At 29.5% G+C, this 15,988-nt stretch overlaps 1 long non-coding RNA gene across 1 annotated transcript in view; it reads left to right on the top strand.

Annotated features, from left to right (window-relative positions):
- The window catches only part of LOC129981711 (uncharacterized), a 123,136-nt gene that overhangs the window by 49,304 nt on the left and 57,844 nt on the right, over nt 1–15,988 (top strand). The window contains exon 2 of the long non-coding RNA XR_008785351.1: nt 7,343–7,746. This is a non-coding gene — a long non-coding RNA (uncharacterized LOC129981711). The remainder of the gene's footprint in view (nt 1–7,342; nt 7,747–15,988) is intronic.

Raw genomic sequence — 15,988 nt, forward strand, 5'->3', positions numbered from 1 at the left:
TTTCTTTGGGGTTAATATTTCGCAATCCATTACCTGCCCCAGAGAAAGCGAGTTCAATCCTTCAAATCTCTTAGGATACGCTTTTGCTCTTTTATTCAACTTGACATGTTTCTCATTTTAAGGGATACAATTTTGTGATATTCTTTATTTACATCCTTTTATATTAGAATTTTTACTTTTTGTTTCTTAATAATAATGCACTATTTAAAAATTTTTGAGCGAAATCATGAATTAATTAATGAATCGATTGGAAGCCACTAATAATTACGTATTAGTGGTTTGATTTGGATTAAATTTGAATAAAATAACATGAATTTCAATAGTACTTATAATAATGAGATAAAATTTAAAGCCTACGAAAAACATGCTATATCGAAAATGTATTAAAAAATAATTATATTTTAGTGCAGAAATAAGAGGTGCTTTTATTACATTTATACTTTTCAAACCTTCTTCAAATCTTCTTTCTATTTTCAAATATTGGCTGGCTAGCGTTTTATATTTCTTGTCTTGTATAAAATATGAATTTCAATCTGATGGGGAGAATATTTGAAATATACCTTACCAATACCTGGCTTACTGAGTCAACATTTGTTGATTCAAAATGTATGGTTAATTAATGAATTCAGATTCCATATTCTTTACATAATATCGGACATGTTAAAAAAATTTTACTTCTCCTTTGAAAATGTTTTACTCTCATTTAAAGAAATAATTCAGTGCTTTACAATAAGAATGAAGTATTTTAAGTATAAAGAATGATATGTTTTAAACATTCAGAAAAATGCAATGACAATTAGAATTGAACAAAATATAAAAGATTGCCATAACTGTTTACTTTTGAACTTAAATGTCACCGGTTTTTATCACAAAATTAGAAATTATATATATATATATATATATATATATATATATATATATATATATATATAACTGTATTAATCATCATACTTTAAAAAAGCAATCTATTCAATGGCAAAAAATAAGTGAAATGTCTACACTTTAAACATCAACAGTGAAAGGAAAAGTCATAGTAGAATATTTGTAATACAAATGGAAAGGAATTTAATTTTATTACTGCAGCAAAAAGTGTTGTAGCAATATACATATGAAAGTATTTATTAAACTAATTAAAGTTTATGAAATTAAGGAGGAAATAAAGAGCATTAAAACTGATCTGAAAGAAAAGACAAATTACTAAACTTGCACATGGCATAAAACTCAGTTTTTTCTAATATAACATTCTGGAAAGTTTTTCCAAAAAAAAAAAGTCAAAATTCTGCTTATTTTTCAATAAATTAAAGAAATATTTAGAATTCAAAAAATCTCTGAAGGGAATATTTCCTCTCTGTAAAACATGTTAATATTAATTTTCTTAGTATCAGCTCCCAAAACCAGGAATACTTTCTTCTTAATTATTAATGGCGGTGTAAATTATCTTCATTACTTTTGAGATCCATATCATTCTTGCTTGGTATATATATTCCAAAAACCACAGAGACATATGGAGGAAATTGTTATGAAACGGTTTTAGATATGGAAGCAAATGCTACTTTTTAGATAACAATTTTAAATCAGTGTTTCCTTCTATCTGAGGGCCGACTAGATCAGGGATTTCCAAAATGTAAGTTTAAAGCCGATTTTCAGTGGGTTTCGACGAGATATAGAATATACTTACACCTTTCCATAATTTTCTAAAACATAAAGTGTTTATCAAATTCGCACATAAAAAATATTAATTTTTCAAATTACATCTAATATAACAATTTTTCCAAACAAACCATCCCTTTTTTGCAATCTCTTAAGTACTTGTGATGTACCCCTCAGAAAAAACTCATTCATTGCACCAAGTTTAAGTGGGTTGCTATAGATTTCGTTTCTAAACATTAGGTGATTATTTTTAAAAGTATAGAAATCTCTGAAATAAATTAAACGGCATTTAAATTCTTCCCCTATATTATTTCTGAAAGAAGAGTGAATATCTTCCGTTTAATGAAGATATTTTGTCTTGAAAGAAAATAAAATGAACATACTTCATGGCCCAAATCCGTTCTGTCTAGACAATGATGATCAGTAAATGACTAAATATGAAAAAGTAATATTTAGTTCGAAAATTATCAATAACAAATTATACTAAAAAACGAGAAATGTGCTCCCAAAAGATTTCAATGCAAATTACTTTTAGTTTCATTAAAATTTTATCAAATAAGGACTGTTTAAATTTAAATTAATTTTTCAATCAGACTAAAATTGTGGTCATTATTATCATACTAGTCGCCTTTGGCGACCAGTCGGTTCGCCAATCTTAATGCTTCGTCAAAATTTTAATAATTAAATATTTTATGTAATTTCTACTTTAATAGCTTCTTCATCAAAATATTTTAAAACTTCAAATTTTGATAGTCATATAATTCAATCATAATATTATAAAAGCCTTCAGCCATAACGTAATATGTATCTGACTAATTTTCTGTTAGCTCCCGTAGAATTTATGCTTTAAATTAAAGTGGAAGTGATTAATCTACAATTAATATAACAATATTTTTTACTAAAACAAAGCATTTTTTTAATAATATGATTACTGAAAACAGAGTTACTGAGCATTTAAAACTTATGGGCACTAAAGAATATCTTCCTTAATTTATGTAATATCTCAAGAATTTGTCAACAAAATTTTCTCAGATTCATCATGAGCAGATCGATTAATGAACAATGTTTTATTTTAAATGCATCAAACACTCGGAAAACAAACATAATAGTTTAAAATAAACAGTCGAAAACAGGTAAAAAAAAACTAATTTAAAACCGATGTGCTTAAAACTATAAACATATACAAAAATATATAACTAACATAAATACAATTTAATTACAAAAGCATGCAACTAACCTAAAAATAATTTAAATCATTGAAAACAGGTTAAAAAAACTATTTAAAAAACGATGTACTTAAAACTATAAGCATATACAAAAAATATATAACTAACATGAATACAATTTACTTACAAAAGCATGCAACTAACCTAAAAATAATTTAAATCATCCGTTGACAATGGTTGTCATGTCAACAATCAGAACACTATAATGCGTGAATTTTCTTCGCCAGTTACGGTAACGCAAATGCGTGAATTTTTCTACGCCAGTTGGGGTAACGCTATGCAGATTATACATTTTTAATTTCCTTTATTCTGTGTTATTTTAATTCAAAAGTACTTCAGAATGAATCTGAAACATGGATTAATTAACACTGTTTAATTTTAAATGCATAAAACATTAAGAAAATAAACAGAATCGTTTGAAATAATCCGACGAAAAATGTTAACCCTAGCCTCATTACTGTTGGGAGAAAAAAAAACTGAAGCCTTACTCATTTGGCGTTGGGGAAAATGGAAGATTTTTTTGGTGAAAAAGTTAGCGAGAAGTTAGTTTTTAATTAATAATTAAAATTCTAATTAAAATTTCAAAAAAAGGGACGCCAGGTGCACATTTCCGACCTCTAAGGTATACATGTACCAAATTTGGTAGCTGTATGTCAAATGACCTGGCCTGTAGAGCGCCAACACACACACACACATTGAGCTTTATTATAAGTATATAGATTATATGTTAAGAATATACCTGCACACTTACGCCAGAGTTCATCTTATTGTAACCGAATATTTTTCTATAAGTCTTCATTTCGTATTATTGTGACCAAAGTTTATGTTTGAAAATATCAGGCTGCCTAATGAACTGTCATCTCTCAGAGCATATTGTCACGAAACCTCAAAAATTGAATATCGCAACTGGCTCGCCCTTCCTTCTCGATATAACGGTTTCTCCCAATTCATTTTTTTTCCATGCTACCAAGCTTATCCAAACAATGTGAAGCTTAGCACGAGCTGTACTTGATTAACTAGACATTTTCGTTCCAAAGAACTTTTTTACCAACCACGATATCTTCCACTAAATTTAATTAGCAGTTTATAGTTAATAGGAATATGCAAAATAGTAAGCCGCGAAGTCCCAGATGTCAACCTCCAAACACCTATTTGCGTCAGCTTTACCCAGATGCCGCCCTCGGAAATTATTTATGTAAATTTTACTTCAGCTAAAAATTTGCATATACAAGTTTCATATTATCTGTAGAAATTGAATTCGAAGAATTTGAAGGTTGCAATAAAATAAAATAAGAATAAAAGTAAAAATATTTAAAAAAAAAAAAAAAAAAAAAAAGGGAGCGATAAGGAAATGACATTTCGAGCCCAATTACCTCTCTTCCCTAAAATAAAAGTCTGAAAGAGGATGATCCTGATATCATATCTTGTACGTCCATTTTGTAGTTTCAGAGCCATATAATGTTCCTTTCCACCCTTATATTTATAAAGGCTGTCCTTACACTGGTAGCAGAAGAATTCTGATAAAGATTTCGATGAACGATTTTGATGAAAGTGGATTGAACAAAACCTTGATGGTTGACTTGTGCTGGAATTCTGATTGAAGTGTCTTGTGCTCTGTGGTGGTATTTCAATGAATAAAATATTGGAATGAAGTCTTTTAAAAAGTTCTTTATTTATGATGAAAAATCTATTAATTTATCTATTTTGAATTTGGAAAATTTATCATTGCAAATTATTTTTATCTATTTCTTTTCTAAATCTGACCTTGGTTTTAAAAAAATGATATAAAATAATTGATGAGCGAATTGTTTTGGTTTTCTGTTTTCATCACTGCTGTGCTCATTTGTGGGAAATGTGTGTAGATGTGACGCGAATGTTCTGCTGCAAACTGGATGCAGAGTGTTAAATGGCAAATAGCTATCACAATGATAACCAAAGTGCGCGAGTAGTTATCGCTTCTACTTCCTGACTTCGCTTGAATATATGAAATGTTTCACAAATTTGATTTGTTTCACCAGAGTGGGGATGATGGAAAAGAAAAAGCTGTCTGGGATATGGGAGTTTTATTGTCTTCCGACAGTGATTCAAACTTAGAAGATTCAAGTACACATCATTTGACAAATAAAAATATAGTTCTTATTAAAATAGTGTCTGTTTCTTCTGTATACTTTCATTAGGATGGATGCATGTAACGGTGCGATCGTCTCAAAATAAACAGATTCGGCATTCATTATTTAAAGGCAGACGATTTTAGATTTATATCCATCTTTCATATTTAAAAGGAATAATAGCATAAAATGTAAAAGCATCTTCTTATATTTTATGCAATTCAAAAGTTAAATCAAAGAATCCAAATGCCGATGCTTATTAAAACTTCTTTTATGCGTTCATTATTTGTTAAATTAGAAAAAAAAAAGAAAAATACGATACATTTTGAATAACAGAAAATAAAAATAATAATGAAAATAAAAAGAAAAATCGTATTCTGCATATTCATGACCAAATGCATTCATCAGTCAGACTCTTGATATTAATTCTTTTACAATTTGTTTGTATGACATATTTCTTTAAGTATTTATACAAGTTTCATTCAAAAATATCTCGCTTATAGAGCTAACTGCGCAGGAAGTATATTTCTTTGCCTGAAATTTTGGTGAAGTACTGCATTGATGATAATATTTCACGTGCAGGGCATTTCTTACACTAAATTCGGCATTTAAATATCAATTTATTCTCCTCTTCTGATGACTAAAAGAAGAAAATTTAAGAAAAGAAAAAAAATGGGCTTTTTTTGTTTATTAGATTAGATAAGTTTTTTTTCTGTTGTGCAAAGATATGCTAGGACAGAAAAGTATAAAACTGTTTTTACTAATAAAAATAAATATAAATGCATCAAATTTATTCACTTACAAAAAAATTGCTTATTAGAGTTTTTATCGAGAAGACTCTTCATAAAAATATGGATTGGGTAAGACTTTCAAAATCAAACTGAATACATTACTGAAATAAAAAAAAAAGAAATTTATTTAATTACAAAATATAGCAGAAAAACATGATCGCGTCAATTTAATTATAGTAAATAATCTTTTAGGGACAGAAATTTATTATATATTTATTCCAAATCATACGCATTCATTCCAAAATTCATTCAATATTTAATGCTTATTCATTAAAGCAAGAGAAATATAATATTCTTCCTGTTGCATTAAGATCTCTTCCAAAATGTCCTTTAGCGCTCGAAACTGTTGAAAGTTTTGTAACACAAATAAGAAAAGTTCTCAGAACAAACTATCATTTAAACTCTATAATTTAAAAATATAAAGTTTAAGATATTGTACACTGTATTATTAAGAAATTAGAATCTGGATCACTTTTATAACGTACTCACATTAGTACGAAATGCTTAGAAGTGTTCTGTCTCATGGCATTCAGTGCGATTTAATAATTTCATAATGATATTTTTGACATCTCATGCATTTAGAATTCTTTTCCGACTTCGACAAAAATATGTATAGCTTTCTAATTAAATATTAAAGTGAATGCCCCAAAAGGATTGCAAATAACAACTGAACAACAAGTGAATATATTAAATCTGACAACAAATCTGTATCTCATCCATTCCTTTCCTAGAAATATTTTCAAATGGCAAATAAAATTTTGCAAAACTCTACACAATTGAAACCGAAAGAAAATTCCATGTATGCTCAGTGCTATTCTTAAGTCTCAAGAAGTTGTATAACTGAGTATACGAGGTAAATTTGATTGCCACATTTCGCTGATAATGATACTCGGTATACAGTGTCCGTATACTTTTTAATGATACTCTGTATACAAATGAACAAATAAATAGTTCTTCAGTATTTGCTCAAAATTAAAGTATAGAAAATATTTAAGTGAAATTAAAGTGTGCTAGTATTCAGGGCTTGTATACCCCCTTTTTTCTTAAAGTAATTGTTTCTTCTCTAAAAGCTATCATTAGCAACTGATGTTGATATGATAAATTGAATCACACCTGAATTTAATTCTATCATTTTAGCAAAAATGCGTGTTTTTCCTCTTACATTTTAAAGTAATTAACTTAAAGTCTAACTTGTAGCAATTTTTTTTTGCTATAAATAAATACTTTTGATATTATATTAATCTTAATATTGACTGATGAAACTAATATTGTATTATTCACAAGAATAAATAAAAAAAAGAGTGATTTTATAGAAGTTGGGCATTTGTTTTTCGATCTTTTAATGAATGAAATAAAGTCAGATTTTAGACTTGCATGTCTTTATAACAGAAAAAAAATTGAGATTTTTGGAATAGTTTTATTTTCTACATTTTAGATTTTGTATTATTTTCTAATTCATTTCACACTTGCTATCAAGTGCCATCTCGAATAATAATAAAACAAAAAACATTAGAAGTGGATGATTCAGTTCTGAAAATATTAAAACTGTTCTATTTCTCAATAACAGATGTGTGCATACATTCGAGAGCAGAAGAGTGTCTCTACAAACGCAGAATGAGTCAAGTTTTGACAAATATTCCAGAAACAGTGAAAAGTGAAGTCTTCCCTATTGAGAGTCTCGAGCACTTCCTGTGGCCACAATGTTTCATGAAAGTGTTAATCTATAAAGGTATATTAAAAGGTCAAAGCGGCCGCAAACGGCAATCTCTGACATTCATTTCTCTAAACTGAGTTCAACACAATTGGATTCGAAACGCCCTTTTCTTAATTATTACGCATGCCTGAGCAGACGCTTTCCCTTTAAAGGAATGCGGCTTCAATAGATGTCAAGAAACATATCCTTGCTAATGAGTAGCTATTTCCTGTCTCGCCACCTGGTTTCGGACCGAGAGAAATTTGAATAAAACTTACGTAAGTTAGATATTTATATATTTCTGTATAAATCATTAGCATAAAATGTAGATTGGGTGAGTCAGTATTTATAGGTTCATATTTAGGGATCTTCTGACATAGGGAGATATAATAATATAAATTTTTGCCTCCACATTATTCTTTGCCAAGCCTTACGAATGACATTCTTAAGGCGATTGTCTTTTCAACTTTTGTTAATAAATATTATGAACGTGTTTCACCGTTTCAATTAAATGACCTTGGCAGGGGATTTTGCATTAGATTTCAAAAATTGACTGTTCCACAAACATTGAATGCTTCCTTCCTCATTTGAAACACAGCCGTCTAAAATAATTCATTTCAGACAAATTCCAGAAAGAAGAGGTTCAGTTGAGTTATATTAACGCCCCCTTTGAAAGCAATAATAGGGCAATTTTGGGACGGACCTCGTCATTTTGAACCTCTGTCAGATGATGATGGTGATACCTGAGCACCCTCTCCAGGCTTCCACACCACGCCAGCAGGGACGTTTACACAATGCTTCTTCGGTGAAATAGGGTCTCGAATTTGAAACCCTCCGGTTCCGTAGCCGAGGCCATACAACTAGACCACCTTGGGCTGCCAGAAGGTGGAAGATAAACGGTGTAATAAGTTCTCTGCCACTAGAGAAGAAGGAACTGAAGAATTGAAAGTGACAATGTTAAGTGAGAGTGTATAATAGACTTTTGCTAATAAAGATGCTGTTTGGGACAAGTGTTCTAATATAAAAAACTTTTTTAAGAACTTGCATCTTTTATTGTACTGAAAAAAAATAATTTATCGATTCATAAAATAAAACCGTTAAAAAAATTAAGATATCATAAAAAAAATCTTAGCGAAATTGAAATTATAATCCTTTTTATAATGAAGTTTTACAGAATGCTGATGCAGTTTTCTGTACTAATATTCATAATTGCTCAATGTTTTTTAATACTATTGTTTTCAACCCCTAAAGTTATATCATTCATATTTTTCATAAAATTTTTTATATGATTTTCAATTTACCAATACATTTACAATGTTTCAATTTTTTTCCTACTTATATACATGTATCATAATCTAGGTTTATATGCCTTTTTGAAGTCTTAAAATCAATTTTCTAAATTTTGTTATCAAGTGCTGCTCTTCGGTTTTGATTAAAATTGAACTAAATAAAGCTATGAATTGATAATTGAATCCAAAAATACAAAAATAGTTCATTTTTAACGAAAGCAAGCAACACTTAGAAATTTAGAGCAGCGAAAAGTTAATTGCAAATTCCTTCTTCATAGGAAATAAGTTAAATTAAATAAAAAATTGTGAAACATATTCTACATTTTAAAATCTAATGAAGATATTCTGTGAATATGATGAAATATCTAAGAATGAAATTAAACATTTAGTGCAACCTAACTACGTTTAAATTTATTGAGAGTTTATACTGTGCATTCATTTAAATTTAAGAACTTAATTAGTAAATAAATGATACTTACTGTTTTATTTATTTTATTTTAACCAAAATATAAACAAGTAGAATTTTAAATCCGAATAGATTTGTTTGCATGTAAATTTCCGTCTCTTAATCAGCGGTGCCTTTTTTTTATTAATTATCCAAGGCTCTTCAAATCTAGAGTGTTAAGCATCAAATCTTCTTTCGGTCATTTTTTCCCTCAAGAAGAAAAATTACTTCCGATTCACCAAACTGATGGAGCAAATGGGGAATTTAATTAAGTAATTAATTTCCTACGCAATTTTTTCTCCACGACTAAACTTCTTAGACATTTTCTCTTCTATTCCTTAAATCAACGGCAAATAAGATTGTAAAATCCTTACTATACACATTCATTGCAGGTTAAATAAATATAAAAAAGATATTTAGTTGCGTAATTTGATGATCACCAACTATAATAATTTATTTTTGGTTTTGCTATCTGAAACTGAATTGGAATACTTTTCTTGTTGCATTTCCTCAACTTAAAAAAAATTAATGTTCTGCAATTAAAATTCCTAATTGGAAAAGTTCTAAAGAGAATAGTAAAAATATTCAATTAAAGTAATCTATATTAAATAAATACTTCTTTACATTTTGTTTATTTAAATACATGAACAATTTACTAGGAAAAAATAAAATAAGCTTTATTTTTAAGAAGAAAAAAAATAAGAAGAATATATTTAAATACAAGAAAAATGTGTGCTCTCTTGAAATCTCAATGTCATAGTTTTTATTAGATATTTCATTTCAGACATAATGATACTGAGAATACCGACGCCATTAATGTTATCATCTAATTACAAGATAACGAAGTAAGTTTAATGAATGTGTATTCTTTATGAATTTATTATATTAATTCTTCCACTTTTTTATAATGAATAAAATACTGATATGAAAACAAATGAATTACAAACTAACATTGAATCTTAGAAATAGGATATTCACAAGATGAGAGAGCAGTCATTTTGGCTGATAAAACAATCGAAATACAACAATAAATTTCCAGATATTACATATCCTAAGTTCTCAATAGATCATCATCAGAAGCTTTCAAAACATTTATCGTATATTAAAATCCATAATATTCTTTTCAGTTCTGCAATTGTTACGATTTGAATGCCCACATTTAATGTGGCCATTCACTCTAGCAAATGGCAAAGTCTCGGGTTCAGGATTGGAGGAAACTGGGTTCAAGACTCGATTCGAGTAAATATCTAAGATGCATCCGAGCCTGCTGTGCTAAATTTGTTGTTGGCCGAACAATCTCTTGTAGTTGCAGTGCATATGATTTCAGTTGAATTTACTAGTTCATATGCTGTCCTTGTTACCTAGTCATTGTTCAAAATCATGTAATCCGTCCCAAGATAGCCCTCAAACCAATGGAAATAAAGCAAACAAATAAGTTAGAATAACCAGTAATAGATAAAAAAAAAACTGACATGTTACCGACGTAAATAGAAAAACATTGTAGAGTCCGATTACGGATTCATGAAGGGAAGGGCGTGTGATCAGTTTATCAGTGATGCATAATTTTGCACAAGTAACCGTTAACAGTTAACTGCCAATTTCAAGTAACGTCAGCAACATCTAACCAGTCATTATCTCTAAATATTTTTGTAGTAACTCTCTAAATAGATTAGCTTTTAAGATATAACCTTTGAAAATCCGAGTCTCTTTAATCATCCTTCATATTAAATGTTCGTATGATTGAAACAGAAAGTAAGGTATTCTCTCTTTTCTTTGTTATTTCTAGATGTTGTCAGATTAATTTTGAAAGAAAAAAAATAACACGATGAGTTAGATTAAAGCTGTTTTGAATATGCATAGATGTTTTATTAAACCATTACGACTACCTTTTACGGCATCTACAATCTTTTTAGGCAGTTTTATATTTAAAGAAAGATTTCTGCAGGTGTCTGTGTAGCTCTTAAAAACATTATTATTATTATTTCAGATTTTACCTCCTTCATTTTCGAAATAAAGCGTTCTTTAGGAAAACTTTCAAATTCTAAAACTGAAAATGATATTTTGTTGTGCAAATTTGTTTTTCACACATTCGATTCATACAAACACTTCCATCTTTAAAATTCTTATCCTAATGTATTCCTCGTCAAACCGCAGTTTTCCTCATGTGCTCTCAGTTTAAATTTAAATTTTACACAAGTACTGCAGTAAGGTTTTTATACAAAATGCTTAACCTAGAAGATTATAAAATATGAAAACTGTTTCTATTTTCGTGGAACTTCATCAGTTTGGTGTTCTTTCTAAGAATTCTTCGCTTGGATTACCTGCACCGCCCTCTATTGATTTTTTCATCTACAAAGTAAACAATTTATTTCTTTGAGTGATTTCTCTTTAAATAAATCCTTAGTACATTAACTCCTAAAGATATTTTAAAGGATTATGAGCACTAAGTCGAAACGCATGCATGCTTTCGTTTTATGGATTTTTTTTCAGTAACTCTGGCAACCAATACATTTTATATCGATCTCTTAATCATTAGTTTCGGAAACCTTTTATTGTTTAACTGCTCTGAAAGTTTTAAATTAAAATTTTTCTTTTCACAATTTTTTTTAAAATATATTTCTGCATCTTATATAAATTCTTTCCACTTTTTCTGTCTTTGAAATATTGAAGAATACGTTAGATGTGCTAATTATTAAAATGTTATTATGGAATGATTATATTTTTCATATCCAGAAGATACTTTGACTCATAATACTGATGATGCTAGTTTTTTTAGCCTTATATATATATACACCATAATTAAAACATCTAATAAACCAGATGAATGACTTTTCTTCGGTGTTCTTTCTTCAAAAGTTCAGATCTAACTTAATATTTCTCCACATTTCAGAGGAAATAATTGAAGTAAAAGTTCCTTTTCTGATTAAATATTCTGTGCTTAAAAATGCTGAAATTTATTAGCGCTGAATAACAATATTATAGATCATTTAAAATTATTTTATTTATGTGTGAAAAAATACCAAGGATATGCACATTACAGAAATGATTTTTCATTCCTTTTAGTGAAAATATTAAGTGCCTTTATGAAGTTTATTGTCTGCTTTTGGAGACTAACTATTTTGCCTGGGGTATTATTTGATGTAATTTTAATTAAGTCGCGTATGAGCATAACTTGAGGCTCATGATTGACTCAATGAAGTATTTTGAAATATCAGGTATTGATGCTGCTCCTATGTTACTTTAATAGCTGCCAAACTCTTCTATTTACTGTGCACAAGAAAATCTTGAATCGCAGACTATTTATTTGTTGTCTATCTATAAGTCTGTGAACGCAGTAACTGTAATAAATAGAATGAATGATGTTTCGTATGCTGTCTTGACATCACAAACCGCGCATGATTTTTTTTTGATAAAATTTTGAATCCAGTCGGCGGAAATGTATATAAAAACAATTCATACGGAATTCTTTTCAGAATATTGTAAAGCTAAACGTAAAACGCCTCCTAGAACCTAAGTGTACAGGCGGATGGAGGGGGAAGAATACAATTGCAGGGTTTTATTTATACATGTGCGTGCTTCTAATAATGTTATAACCTAAATTTCTTATTCTAAAGTTATCTAAAAGAATAAATACAGTATATGGAAAGATGAAAGGGCAAGGAAAATACCAATCTATAAAAGCTTGTTGTAGGAATCATTTGATTAATGGATCGGATTTCAATCCATTTTAAAGGATTATTTAAACTCCAACGAATATTTGTTAATAGTGACTCTGGCGGAATGTAAGGAGTTTATAAATGAATGTTTCAACTTTGCAGATCTATTAAAATAAAACAAAACAAAACAATGTACAGCTTTATTGTTTGTTAGAAATCTAAAGCAACAGTTGTAAGTTTAAATTGAATACAGTTATAAATGTTGAATGTGAATCTCACCGGAAATGGGAAGAACATCGAAGTGCTACGAAAAATTATTACGCAATTTTTCCTGCATGCTTGGTGTGGAGTTTAGAAAAGGGTGCGTGTATAGAAATATCTGATTTTATTTTTCGGGAGCTACATTAAGAAGTAGGTTTTGCTGCTCCGCTACCAACCGATGCATGACGAACTGAAGACATGCCTCTCTGTAGGCTTTCAAAGCGCCGCATCATCGGAGATGTTGAAAGAGTAAGAAGTGAGTTATCGCAACACCTTGGTATCGTTCCTATTTTTGGAGGGACTTACAGTGAACACTTATAAATGTGTTGCTGTTATTTGTAATTTCAAATGAATAACAAAGCTGTTCTCAGTTTTGTTTTCTTTGCAAAGTTAGGATTTTCATTTATAAACACCCTTTATTTATATGGCGGAACTAAACTTCATAAAAGGCTTACATCGAGCATAAATTCATCTCGTTTTAAAAGAGCATTTAAAACAAGAAGTAACGCGTCTTAAACATTCCAGTTTCATAAATTTTTATTACTGAGAAAAATCGTCTTTTTCAACAAATACTGATTTTCTCAATTGCACAAAGGATCTTAAGATTGAAGACCAAAAACCACACTGTAGGTTCAACTGGTATGAGTTGTCTCGATTTTCTCACACTTTTGCGCCAATGCGGTGCATTTATCTTTCGTCATTTAGTGAAGAAAATTGAGGAAGAAATATTTTTTATCGTTTTCTGTTTGATCGATAGAGTGGCACAAGTCTACGATTTTGATAGCGAGACCAGATTTCCAGGTTCAGAATTCTAATTAATTGCTTCATTGAAGGACCGCTTTTATGTGTGCACAATCAAAGTGCGATGCCTACCCAGGAAGATAGGGTTTTAATCAGATTGCCCTTTATCTCAATTCTGGCGATGATACACCAAATTTCATCTATCTTTGTTGTCCTGAACTTACAAATTTATGTGTAATCGTTAGAGTAGATTCTCATTAATAAATTTCTTCAAAACTTCGACAGGCATTTACTTTATTGGTTGAAAATATTGCATGGCAAATACAATTCTTATAACTTTTGCAGTTTTCAGATTTTATGTTTCCGAATAGGTAAAGAGAAATACAGATATAATTTCAATTTTATTTTTCGCACACAGAGAGATGTGAAATGATGAGGTTCCAATAACAGATCATATTTTTTCAATGACGCCATTATTTTCTTTTCTAATTCTCGCACGCGAAAAGGTAAAAAAGCACATGAATCTTATTCATTCAAGGAAAGAAAAGATAAACATTCAACTCATTTAAACGAAAGAAAATATGGATAGATTTTCAACAGGCTTTTGTATTTTAGTAAGGGGAAAGCATGAAACAATAGCGAATTTAGAATATTTTTTTAACTAAGGCAGACAAGCTCTGAAAGAAATTAAAATCAATTTCTCATTTCTTACAGTCTGTGACTTTGCTTTCTTCATCCATTTGTTTCCTTCTTAAACACTAAATTACTTCATCGGTAATGAAATATCCCACAAATCTTTCTTTTTTTCCGACAAAAAGTAAGAATGACTTTCAATAACAATTGTGCTGGCGAAGTGGCTTTTTTTATTGGCGCATGGAAGATAAAATTTGTCGCCAATGTTTAATTAAAGTAGTAATACTGAAAGCAATTACATTAGTTTTTCATTTCTCTAGTCGTCTCTTTTTCAGACTTAATTTGCTCCATTGTTCTATTTCATTAAAATGAATAAATTCGGAGAAACTCGAATTCCTTGTAATTAAAAATGGAGATCTCATTTTTCGTTCGCCACTTCCTACACTGCGACATATTCTGAAATAAGTATCGCATTTTTTATGGTTTATCTTCAAATAAATGTTATTTTTGTATCATTACAACATATAAAAATCGAAATTATATTGAAGAGGATATGTCTGAGCCATTATCTAAATGAATGAATAATTATTCAAAATTTAACAATTAGGGACGTTTAGTTTTCAGACAATTAATAATAAAACAAATAAGTAAGGCATGCAATCATAGCAATCTTCCTTAATGGAATGTGTTAAAATTTCCCTAAATCAGAAAATTTCCATCCAAAGCAAATTAATGTTGTTTGAAAGTGATATGAACTTAAGCTTTCTTGTCGGACAAAGACTCCTGATATGTAAATTTTTCGAAATATTTCAAGAAAATTCCTCGGAATTCCAACTTCATCCAATGCAAAGTTTTGCTTACTAGATAGTGTAAGCCAACAAGAAACAACGGCAATACTTTTATGTGACATATTACTACGGGCAAATATGATTCGAAGTATCTATATTCGCGACTTTGATTCAGACAGTCTCCAAATGTGTGATTGCGATAGAGATTCATTCTAACCATTCTATTTGAACCATTTCTCCACAGAAATATTAAAGAGATCTAATACTTTTGGGTTGGCATTCTTTCTAATATTCGTCGTAAAAGTTTCTTATATTAATGTAAAAGTCATTACTTGTAGAATGCAACAGCGTATGCAACAGCATTGATTCTTGTAGACACAAGAATCAACATTACGTACGCTCGATGCTTCGAACTAGATTTATATTACTCTGTTTCCTTTTGTAGAGTTAGCGGTAGATGCAAACGTGAAATAAACGCAGTGAAATTTTGCTTCTTTGAAATTGTTGCTCAAGGCAACGCTCACTTTTTCTTGCTACCACCGTGTTTCCAGAGAAATTTATTTTAATGGAACATTGAGATGATATGAATTTGAGTCAAATAGTTTATGACTTAGAAGCATAAATTTAAAATATTAAATGTACTCTTAAAGTGATTACCACACATTCACATGCTCTGTCATCGTTTAAGTTCTTTTGACATTCTAGCA

This window comes from Argiope bruennichi, chromosome 8 (genome assembly GCF_947563725.1).
Source record: "Argiope bruennichi chromosome 8, qqArgBrue1.1, whole genome shotgun sequence".
Taxonomy (NCBI): domain Eukaryota; kingdom Metazoa; phylum Arthropoda; class Arachnida; order Araneae; family Araneidae; genus Argiope; species Argiope bruennichi.